This window comes from Oncorhynchus mykiss, chromosome 1 (genome assembly GCF_013265735.2).
Source record: "Oncorhynchus mykiss isolate Arlee chromosome 1, USDA_OmykA_1.1, whole genome shotgun sequence".
In the NCBI taxonomy this organism is placed as follows: Eukaryota; Metazoa; Chordata; class Actinopteri; order Salmoniformes; family Salmonidae; genus Oncorhynchus; species Oncorhynchus mykiss.
Window position 1 is genome coordinate 44,122,064 of NC_048565.1, and position 12,585 is coordinate 44,134,648.

Sequence of the window (12,585 nt, forward strand, 5' to 3'; positions counted from 1 at the left end):
ATACCTATGAAGTGGGTAAAACATTATGTAAACATTATTAAAGTGACCTGTCTTCAATGACTATGTACAGTGCATTCCGAAAGAATTCAGACCCCTTGACTTTTTCCCCATTTTGTTACATTTCAGCCTTATTCTAAAATTGATTGAATCGTTTTTTCCCCATCACAATGCCCCATAATGACAAAGCAAAAATAGGTTTTTATACATTTTTGCAAATGTATAAAAGATAAGAGTGATATCACATTTACATAATTATTCAGAAGCAATACTCAGTACTTTGTTGAAGCACCTTTGGCAGTGATTACAGCTTAGAGTCTTCTTTGGTATGACGCTACAAGCTTGGCACACCTGCATTCTTCTCTGCAGATCCTCTCAAGCTCTGTCAGGTTGGATGGGGAGCGTCACTGCACAGCTATTGTCAGCTCTATTCAGAATTGTTCAATCCGGGCTCTGGCTGGGGCACTCAAGGAACTTCAGAGACTTGTCCCGAAGCCACTCCTGCGTTGTCTTGGCTGTGTGCTTAGGGTCGTTGGAGAAAGACAGCAAGATTATATTATATCCTGTTGGAAGGTGAACCTTCACCCCAGTCTGAAGATGTGAGTGCTATGGAGCAGGTTTTCTTCAAGGATCTCACTGTACTTTACTCCGTTCATCTTTCCCTTGATCCTGATCAGTCTCCCAGTCCCTGCTGCTGAAAAACATCCCCACAGCATGATGCTGCCACCACCATGCTACACTGTAGTTATGGTGCCAGGTTTCTTCCAGACGTGACACTTGGCATTCAGGCCAAAGAGCTCAATCTTGGTTTCATCAGACCAGAGAATCTTGTTTCTCATGGTCTGAGAGTCTTTAGGTGCCTTTTGGCAAACTACAAGCATGATTTCATGTGCCTTTTTCTGAGGAGTGGCTTCCTTCTGGCCACTCTACCATAAAGGCCTGATCGGTGGAGTGCTGCAGAGATGGTTGTCCTTCTGGAAGTTTCTCCCATCTCCACAGAGGAACACTAGAGCTCTGTCAGAGTAACTATCGGGTTCTTGGTCACCTCCCTGATCAAGGCCCTTCTCTGACCAAGGCCCTTCTTGCTCAGTTTGTCAAGGCGGCGAGCTCTTGGAAGAGTCTTGGTGGTTCCAAACTTCTTCCATTTAAGAATGAAAGAGGCCACTGTGTAATTGGGGAGCTTCAATGCTGCAGAAATGTTATGGTACTTTCCCCCAGATCTGTGCCTTGACACAATCCTGTCTCTGAGCTCTACGGACAATTCCTTCGACCTCATGGCTTGGTTTTTGCTCTGACGTGCATTGTCAACTGTGGGACCTTTTAATAAAGATAGGTGTGTACCTTTCCAAATCATGTCCAATCAATTGAATTTACCACAGGTGGACTCCAATCAAGTCATAGAAACATCTCCAGGATGATCAATGGAAACAGGATGTATCTGAGCTCAATTTCGAGTCTCATAGTAAAGGGTCTGAATACTTATGTAAATAAGGCTTCTATTTGTTACTTTTAATACATTTGCAAAAATTGCTCTTGCTTTGTCATTATGGGGTTTTATGTTTAGATCGATGAGGATTTTTTTAAATCCAATACATTTTAGAATAAGGCTGTAATGTAACAGAACGTGGAAAATGTCAAGGGGTCTGAATACTTTCCGAATGCACTGTATCTGCAAGTGTAGCATGTGACAACAGCAGGATCATATCAAGGATAGCATCCCAAATGAATACATAAATACCACTTGAAGCTTGATGATGAGTTGATCATTTGAGTCAGCTGTGTAGTGCTGAGGCAAAAATAAAAATGTGCACCCCTTTGAGACATCAGGACTGAGAACCACTGCTCTTCATTGGGACCACTTCATTTGCAGACAGGCTTTCACAGCTCTCTGTATCTGAGGACATAAAACATTACATGAAACAGGCTTCATTACACTCATATTAGACAGCACTAAATATTATGTTGCTATCATCTCTGCCCTCAGTTTCTCTTTCTATGGACTAGAACTACACAAAAGTACCTGCCCTATCCAGAATAGCCTACTCTCTCCCTTCTTAGAGAGCTGGAGCTGTAGCTAGCTAGCTAATGATACATTGGTTTTTTTTACATTTTCAAAAGGTATTTACTTACTTGAATAGGTTCCCTCGGCCATGTGGATGATTGGAGAAAGGGCAACAAAGTTTGTTTGTCACCAAAGTGGTTTAGAGCATATTACTATTTACCTGTGAATAAATTCATTAAACAGAGAATGGATTAAACTATTTACCCATTTAATAACCAGACCGTCATACAAACTTGCTATGCTGTATTCTTGACGCACAATCGAACGTGCTGCTTGCTATATGCTGCCAGCACACCCACAAGCTAGCCACTTTGGGCTGCCGGAGCAGCACGAGGCAATTAACGGTGTACTGAACACGAGCCTGAAGTATTGTTCAATTATGAGTGTGCTATCTTATGAGTGTGAATATACATTAAAGTTAGCATGTTTCTGCCTCGAGGTGCTTTACATGCCAGGCTTACGCCTTGTGTTTTTATACATATTCTGGTCCTGGGGCTGTTTCATTGTGTGTACTCTCTAGGCCATAGTCCTAGAGGGTGGGTGGATTGGGGGATACTGGTGACTCTTATTGTAATTTATTGGTCTTGTAATAAATACTGGCACCTTTGTTAACTCTGTAAGTTATTTGTGTTTAATTTGTACAGTTCACATATTCTTCAGAGGGGCAGGTAGCCTAAATACACGCACACATGCACAAACAGGCAAAGAGTTTCAGCTTGCAGGCAGACACTGGAATACATTTCAGAGTGACAGTGAGGGCTTTACATAGGTGATTTGTTGCATGTTTTTGTGAGACTAGAAAAAATGCCTGGAATGTAAAATAACGTTATTAACCGGTTCCCATGCTTTTAAAATAAGGGTTCTATTCCGGGATAGTATGGATCACTTTCGTTCCTGTTTCTGTTCTGTTCCCTGAACTGGTTCTAACCCCTGGTTTAAATTGCACTTCGGGATGGTGCTGAAAAAAGTTAGTCTTGAGCATAGCAGACTCAACTCTGCGATGGAGTTGAGCAGCGACTGGAGCTCTGTCATGTGTAAATGTGGGCTATTCTTTGGGTGCTGAAATCAGTCATTTTTGATGACTTATGTGATGTCGGAGCTCCAGTTGCCCACACTAGTTGCCGCTCAACTCCATCGTACATTGTACATTGTGGAGTTGAGTTTAATCACCGATCTCAAGCCCTGTTCATAGCAAGCTAGCTAGCTAACATTGGCCAGAAAGTTGAAGTCGAGAGAGGGAGTGGCACGTAGTGGCACAGAGGTGAAGACAGAGAGGAACCGATTTGCTCCATTAGTCAATTTATAATAGTAGTGATTGATTTAATAGTAGAATTCCCTTAATGTACAGGACTCATGATGGATCTCCTCTTTCCTTTCCATCTTGCTCCAGAGGGATGGATGACCGATTTTTATACTCCAGTTGAAAATATGATTATTTTAGAGCAATATGACTTGCATTAACACCATTTCACAATGTTTTCTGAAAGAAACATATGTCTTAACCATTTACTATCGATCACTTATATAGTTCAGAATAAATAATTTGGTGTGATGAACCAATAACAAAGGGAGTAATGCAGAGACCAAGGTGAAGCCAATTCAGCAATTGTATTTAGATTGTCATTATGGAGACACTTATTGGATAAACGTGGCAACTCCTCTTTCTGCGAAAATAAATGTCATCCTAGTTTTCAGGCCTTGTGAGCGGGTTTTGAGTGGTCATTGGGTTAGAATGTTTCGCTATAACCTGGCAACCCTGTCAATGGCGCTGCCGGTCCTCTATCTCTGAGTCAATATGTTACGGAAAGTAAGACAAATATACGCGGCACTTCAACAACGGACCCTCGTGAATGCGCTGTTTACTGTCATCCAGGCAGCTGAACTACCATGCTAGTTTTGTTGCTTGTCATCAGCCCCAAGTTTGTCGTGCATGAGCAACTGAAATAACTTGTCAAACCAGCTAACTGAGTATTATTAGCTAGTTGTTAGCTAGCTATATTGATTAGTAACGTTAAGCAAAAACAACAAATGAGTAACCACACATTGCGCTCAAACGGGTAATGTTGTTAGCTAGCTAGCTGTTAAATGTTGTTAACTAGCTAGTTAACACACTAGTCTTATAAAGTGGAAAGGGTTCTCTATTTGCTCTTAGCGAACTGTACTAATATGTCTGCTCTGTGAGCTATAACGTTAGTGCAGAGGAGGCTGGTGGGAGGAGATATAGGAGGACAGGCTAAAAAATGCTAAGTGCCATGACATCTAAAGTTAACAAGCTGGTTTGACATTGTTGGTGAGAGCTGACTAGTGTCTAACTAACGCAGAAGAAGCTGGTAGGAGGACATACTCGTTATGACTGGAATGAAATACATGGAATGGAGTCAAACATGTAGTTTCCACGTTTGATACATTGCATTCCAGCCATTTCAATAAGCCCGTCCTCATATAGCTCTTCCACCAGCCTACTCTGCGTTAGTTATATATTTGTCAGCTCTCGCCAACAATGTCAAACCGCCTAGCTAGTTAACAGTACAATTAGTGCAACCAATGACAGTAGTGAGGGGTGTGTCATAGTTATTAGAGTGATAATGAAAAAAATGAAACATCTCAGTGATAAAGAGGATCATTTTAATAGGTTCTTGTATATCATGGAATGAGTTATGACATAGGCTAAACATTCTTTATTCATCCAGTTTCTCCTTGACAGATCAAGCATATGATGGCCTTCATTGAACAGGAAGCCAATGAGAAAGCAGAAGAAATTGATGCAAAGGTAATACACTGCCTCCCCATCTTGCTGGCAAGTTTGGTAAAGGTACTGTACAGAGTATTACAAATAAATAAAGAGTTGCACACTCTAAGTACAAGCTCTCAATAATTTGTACCTTCTTCAGGGTAATGCCATGACTGCTTGAACCAGGTTATGTAGACAAACAGCGACAATAATGAGGGGTGTTTCTTAGTTATTAGATTGGTGATAAAGACAAATTAAACTGTTAAAAGGGCAGTTTACAGCATGTTGAAAATATTAGGCTATTGTTATCATATTGCAACAATTAAATATTGTACATAGTATTAGCATCAACATACATTATTTCATTGCATATACATATTTCATTGTTTTAATGTCATCTTTGTTACATGGTAATATGTTGGTTCAACCGCACAATAAGCAGCACCAACAAAGGGAACATCTTGTCTGCACGCTGATTAACTGTGGAAGAAATATGTTAATTTAGCAGACTTCATAAAAACATAAAAACAGCCTGATGTCAGTCAATGTTCAGATCACTAGGGGTCAGTGTTTTTAGATAGGTGATCAATTACTGGGAGCTTGTATGTGGGCTATTTATTTAATTTTATTGCTTACAGTTATCTGCCGTTAGTCCGCACCTCTACCAACTTGTTTGGGTGTGCGCCAGCTCATGCTTTTTTATTAGGCTGTACATACAGAGTATTAACAGATGTATGTCTGCTCCTACAGACAGAAGTGGAGTTTAACATTGAAGAGGGCTGTCTGGACCTCAAGATCATGGCGTATTATGAGAAAAAAATAAATTCAGATCGACCAGCAGAAGAACATGTGAGTTTATTTCCCCATTCGTCCAGCAGTTGGAGTGAATTCTAAAAAGCTGAATGGGAAATAGATCCGTGCTATCGGGCTCCTTGGGGCGCCCTTACCCCGTTGAAATGTTAAAAGGTCAAGGTAAAGCATGAAATACATTGAGAATCTCCCTGCCATCTCTACTTATCACAGTGGGAAACCGTTCATTATCATGCTCGAACCTATGGCTACGAACCTATGGTTTCTACTTAGAATCGCAAAGGGATTTCGGCAGGCAAGAAAATGGGCTTGCCGAACCCCCCGACCTTCAGATTTACTTAATTGTGTCACTAGAGTCAAATACTTTCTGTGGCACACATCAGTCAAATACTTTCTATAGAACAAACTTCACTTCAAGATAGGCAACCGAAATGAATGTATGTGTGGTAAATTAAACATCGAGGAGGGAGTAAAATGTAGGCAAGCAATAAACATTTCATAACAACTACTAGTCGAATAAGACATGGGAGAGATTACTTTTTGACTAAGAGATGTATTTATAGACTAATACACTTGAAAATAGTGCCTCTCCCGTGATCAAACCGCAAAGAATAAAATGAAACGCAGCCAAACGTGATAATTGACAGCTGCCTTGAAGGACACCAATTTTTAAAAAAACTTTCCGCTAAGATCAGTGAAATGTAGGTTAAACTGACAACAGAATGAAGAGCAGAAATCTCATCTAGCAAGCAAGTTGCAGCAATGAAGAATTGAGTGTGTGCGCGTTCACGCGAAGGAGTTTTTTTTTTTTCGGCACATCACCCGCACTGTTCAAAGGTGCTAAATAGTGTCGGGCAGGCAAACATCTGACAATCATACGGGTGTGTTTGAGCTTTAAGGGTGATGGTAAGAACGTCCCAATGATCCCTGCTCGCACTCACCATGGGAAATACTCTTCTTTGTGATGTGATCGTCTCTGAAGACGGATCCCAATTCAAAGGGATAGTGCGACATTTTGGCAATTGCTACCTTCTACTTACCCAGAGTCAGATGAACCCATTGATAACATGAAAAACGGTTCGTTACTAGAATTTGTCTCACAGCGTCAACGGATTGAGAGAGGATCAAGTCTGGCTATCACTGCAGCCGATGTCCCCTTATAGCGCGAGCGCACCTTGCCTGCTCCATTTACTCGAGGTTGTCCTAATGAACCACTGCATTCATTGGGAGTCTGGGCTGCATCTTCACCGTTTATGCTGCACTGAAGTTAACACACTTCAATAATGCAACAAGGCATGTAGAATTGTTTAAACTGTTAATTACTGTTCACAAAACAATGTCTATTACAGGCTAGAACACTTTACTCCGCAGAAAATACCGGTAGCCAGTGGTGTAAAGTACTTAAGTAAAAATACCTTAAAGTACTAGTAGTTTTTTTTTTAGGTATCTGTACTTTATTTTACTAGTTTTATTTCAGTACATTCCTAAAGAAAATCTTGTACTTTTTACTCCATGCATTTTCCCTGACAACCAAAAGTACTCATTACATTTTGAATGCCTAGCAGGACATCCCAACTCTCTCTGGGCTGGTGGACTCACTAAACACAAATGCATCTTTCGTAAATAATGTCTGATTGTTGGAGTGTGCCCATGACTATCCGTACATTTTAAAAACAAGAAAATGGTGCCATCTGCTTTGCTTAATATAAGGATTTTAAATAATTTATACTTTTACTTTTGATACTTAAGTATATTTCAGCAATTACATTTACTTTTGATACTTTTTGATACCAAACACTTTTAGACTTTTACTAAGTAGTGTTTTACTGGCTGACTGTCACTTTTACTTGAGTAACTTTCTATTAAGGTATCTATACGTTTACTCAAGTATGACAATTGAGTACTTTTCCCACCACTGCCAGAAGCCTACAAAGTTGAAAGTTAACTTTCTTTGCTAGCTTACAGCTGAAGCTAACATCAATTCACTACCCTAGTACTTTGTTTGTGATAATATAACAAACCATGATGCAAAAATATTTCTGATTTCAAAGCTGATTGTTACCAGAAACGTTATTCATTCATTTTGTCTCCCCCGCCTCACACCTCCAATCAATATCATATTTGCTTGAGCCTCAAACTGACTGTGTGTGAATGACATCATGGGTCTTAGAGACCTGAATATTTTTTGTATTGTTGTTGAATAGTATAATAAAATAAGTCCCAAATGGAAGGGAAAGATAGTTTAAAAAAAAATCTGTAGCCTAATGAAATCAGCCAAAACAAGCTTAATAACTGCACGCTCACACTCGTATTGACTATGCTTTCACCTTTAGCCTTGGCCTATTCACAATACAGCTTGATTTACCCGGTTTATAAATAGTTTTACCATTCAAATAAATGATTACCGTTATGTACAGTGGGGCAAAAAAGTATTTAGTCAGCCAACAATTGTGCAAGTTCTCCCACTTAAAAAGATGAGAGAGGACTGTAATTTTCATCATAGGTACACTTCAACTATGACAGACAAAATTAGAAAAAAAATCCAGAAAATCACATTGTAGGATTTTTAATGAATTTATTGGCAAATTATGGTGGAAAATAAGTATTTGGTCACCTACAACCAAGCAAGATTTCTGGCTCTCACAGACCTGTAACAACTTCTTTAAGAGACTCCTCTGTCCTCCACGTTACCTGTATTAATGGCACCTGTTTTAACTTGTTATCAGTATAAAAGACACCTGTCCACAACCTCAAACAGTCACACTCCAAACTCCACTATGGCCAAGAACAAAGAGCTGTCAAAGGACACCAGAAACAAAATTGTAGACCTGCACCAGGCTGGGAAGACTGAATCTGCAATAGGTAAGCAGCTTGGTTTGAAGAAATCAACTGTGGGAGCAATTATTAGGAAATGGAAGACATACAAGACCACTGATAATCTCCCTCGATCTGGGGCTCTACGCAAGATCTCACACCGTGGGGTCAAAATGATCACAAGAACGGTGAGCAAAAATCCCAGAACAACACGGGGGGACCTAGTGAATGACCTGCAGAGAGCTGGGACCAACGTAACAAAGCCTACCATCAGTAACACACTACGCCGCCAGGGACTCAAATCCTGCAGTGCCAGACGTGTCCCCCTGCTTAAGCCAGTACATGTCCAGGCCCGTCTGAAGTTTGCTAGAGAGCATTTGGATGATCCAGAAGAAGATTGGGAGAATGTCATATGGTCAAAATATAACTTTTTGGTAAAAACTCAACTCGTCGTGTTTGGAGGACAAAGAATGCTGAGTTGCATCCAAAGAACACCATACCTACTGTGAAACATGGGGGTGGAAACATCATGCTTTGGGGATGTTTTTCTGCAAAGGGACCAGGACGACTGATCCATGTAAAGGAAATAATGAATGGGGCCATGTATCGTGAGATTTTGAGTGAAAACCTCCTTCCATCAGCAAGGGCATTGAAGTTGAAACGTGGCTGGGTCTTTCAGCATGACAATGATCCCAAACACCGGGCAACGAAGGAGTGGCTTCGTAAGAAGCATTTCAAGGTCCTGGAGTGGCCTAGCCAGTCTCCAGATCTCAACCCCATAGAAAATCTTTGGAGGGAGTTGAAAGTCCGTGTTGCCCAGCAACAGCCCCAAAACATCACTGCTCTAGAGGAGATCTGCATGGAGGAATGGGCCAAAATACCAGCAACAGTGTGTGAAAACCTTGTGAAGACTTACAGAAAACGTTTGACCTCTGTCATTGCCAACAAAGGGTATATAACAAAGTATTGAGAAACTTTTGTTATTGACCAAATACTTATTTTCCACCATAATTTGCAAATAAATAAATAAAAAATCCTACAATGTGATTTTCAGGATTTTTTTTCTAATTTTGTCTGTCCTAGTTGAAGTGTACCTATGATGAAAATTACAGGCCTCTCTCATCTTTTTAAGTGGGAGAACTTGCACAATTGTTGGCTGACTAAATACTTTTTTGCCCCACTGTAGATGAGAACTCTCATGGTAGATAGTGTGGTCTACATCTTATTATGCCATATTCTACCTCAGGCAAGCAATACCTCGAGACTTCTTTAATATTAGACATCGCGCACCAGTAGTTATTGACAAATAGACACACACCCCCGCTCCTCGTCTTACCAGACGTAGCTGCTCTGTCCTGCTGAAACACGAAGAAGCTAGCCAGCTCTATATTATCTGTGTCGTTGTTCAGCCAAGTTTCTGTGAAACATAAGATATTACAGTTTTTAATGTCCCGTTGGTACGATAGTCTTGATCGTAGATCGTCCAGTTGGTTTTCCAATGATCTGTTTCACCTGTTCCTGTGATTGTCTCCACCCCCTCCAGGTGTCACTTATTTTCCCCAGTGTATTTGTCCCTGTGTTTCCTGTCTCTCTGTGCCAGTTCGTCTTGTATGTTTAGTCAAGTCAACCAGTGTGTTTTTCCCGTACTCCTTTTCTATTCTCTTTTTTCTATTCCTCCCGGTTCTGACCCCTGTCTGACTCTGGACTACTTTCCTGCCTGCCAGATCATCCTGCCTGTCCTGACTTTGATTCTGCCTGCCCTTCGGGACCTATTGTACTCTGATCTGGTTTTGACCTTTTTGCCTGTCCACGACCATTCTCTTGCCTACCCCTTTGGATTAATTAACATTGTAAGACTCTAACCATCTGCCTCCTGTGTCTGCATCTGGGTCTGGCCTTGTGCCGTGCTAGATTGCAAGTTCACCAATAATATTGAGGGTAGTGGGGGTTTACCTACTCGTTGCAAATTCTTACAAGACACCCCGCTCTCCTGCATGTTTTTCTCTGTCTTTTCGTCACTTTAATGACGGGGATTTCAGCCTTGTCTTGACAAAGCAGTATATCCTTCACGTCGGACTCATTAAAGAAAAATGATTTGTTTAGTTTGAGGTGAGTAATTGCTGTTCTGATGTCCAGAAGCCCTTTTCGGTCATAAGAGACGGTAGCAGCAACATTATGTACAAAATTAGTTACAAACAATGGGGAAAAAACAAATGAAATAGCACAGTTGGTTAGGAGCCGGTAAAATGGCATCCCTCCCCTCCAGCGCCATTATTATGTTATTGGATTGTGTGTTTCTGCCATTCAGAGGGTGAATGGGCAAGGCAAAATATTTAAGTGCCTTTGAACGGGGTATGGTGGTAGGTGCCAGGCTCACTGGTTTAAGTTCATGAAGAACTGCAACAATGCTGGGTTTTTAACTCATCAAGAATGGTCCACCACCCAAAAGACATCCAGCCAACTTGGCAGAACTATGGGAAGCATTGGAGTTATATTGTTAGGGATACTTTGTTGAGAGTGACCTCTATTTTTTGGCTTCTGTTCACTTTTTCATGATTGATTGAGGCTTGTATTAACTCTGGAGGCATTAAGATGTACAATGATAATGGGAAGATCAAGGTAGCCAACACCCTGGAGAGCAGGCCTGACCTCTTGCCTCAGCAGGTACTTTATTTACCTATCATGCAGATTAGGGGTTAGAAATCTCAGTACAAATACCCCAAGCATTAACCCGAGTATGTCTTGGGTACAACTCCAACTGGATGGGGTCGATTTGAAATTAAGTGATCCAGCTGATCTTAACTACCTGAATATGCCTTTGTGAGCTCTGTTGATGACTACTCTGTATCGTGAGCAGTACCAGGAGAGATGAGGTATTCACTGGGTCCTCTCTGTTTCCTTTCTGACAGATGCCTGAGGTTAGAGTGGCTCTTTTCTGTGCCAACCTGAACCGTACATTTTTAGGATTAACAGATGATGCTGAGGGAGACAAAGGTTAAGGTATCATTGGATGTGCTACTGGGAACAAGCCTCTTATTTGGACTGGATATGAGGAAAGTTGAGCAGAGCCTAGAACACCCGGTCTCTGTGACGCCCAGAATGTTTGTTTTCTGAGGGAATGGTTAAACATGGAAAAGAACACCATGGTTATCTCCATCTTCCCAACTTCAAGCACTTATCTCTAGGATCTTCCAAAGTAAGAAACTTGTTTATGGGACACGATCTGAGGGAGAATGTGTGTTGGCTGGTGTTAAGGGTAGTGTATTATCCTACCTCCTCAGTTTACCACTGCTCCCTTCCCAGCACTGTGGGTTATCTGATTGTAACCTACACTGCAAAACATATATGAATGCAACAATTCCCAAAATTTGACTTAGTTACAGTTCATATAAGGAAATCAGTCAATTGAAATAAATTCATTAGGCACTAATTTATAGATTTCACATGACCGGACATGGGTGCAGCCATGGGTAGGCCTTGGTAGGCCTTGGAGGGCTGACGTGGTTACAGGTGATCTGCAGTAGTGAGGCCGGTTGGACGTACTGCCAAATTCTCTAAAACTACGTTGGATGCAGCTTATGGTAGAAAAATTTACAAATTCTCTGGCAACAGCTCTGGTGGATATTCCTCCAGTCAGCATGCTAATTGCCCGTTCCCGAAAAACTTGAAACATCTGTGGCATTGTGTTGTGTGACAACTGCACATTTTAAAGTGGCCTTTTACTGTCCCCAGCACAAGGTGCACCTGTGTAATCATGTTTAATCAGCTTCTTGACATGCCACAACTGTCAGGTGGAAGGATTAGCTTGAGCAAATGAAAAATGCTCACTAACAGGGATAAACAAACACTTGAACATGTTGCGTTTATATTTTTGTTTCGTGTAGATTGTCCCTTTACCTTCCCTTGCGGAACAATCAAGGTATTTTTTGTTTACTGTAAGGTGTCCAAACTCCTAAAAGGGTGGCTGCTGCTGTATTCCGTTTGATGGTTGTGTGTGTGTGTGTGTGTGTGTGTATTTAGTGTTGAATGGGAATATAGTGGATTAGAGAATGGATGTCTTTTATTGTTACTTACCAATGTGATTCATAATAAATACATACAGAAATGTGAATATTCAGTATTTTCATTTGCAGTTTGTTCTCTCCAATTAATATTAACATGGTTATTCCAG

General features: G+C 40.9%; 1 long non-coding RNA gene across 1 annotated transcript; it reads left to right on the forward strand.

Annotated features, from left to right (window-relative positions):
* The first annotated feature begins 3,829 nt into the window (after window positions 1-3,829).
* On the forward strand, window positions 3,830-12,034 carry LOC118964631. Its single transcript, XR_005051824.1, has 4 exons — window positions 3,830-4,116; window positions 4,764-4,829; window positions 5,541-5,639; window positions 11,324-12,034. It is a non-coding gene; the product is annotated as an uncharacterized LOC118964631 (long non-coding RNA).
* The last annotated feature ends 551 nt before the right edge of the window (window positions 12,035-12,585 follow it).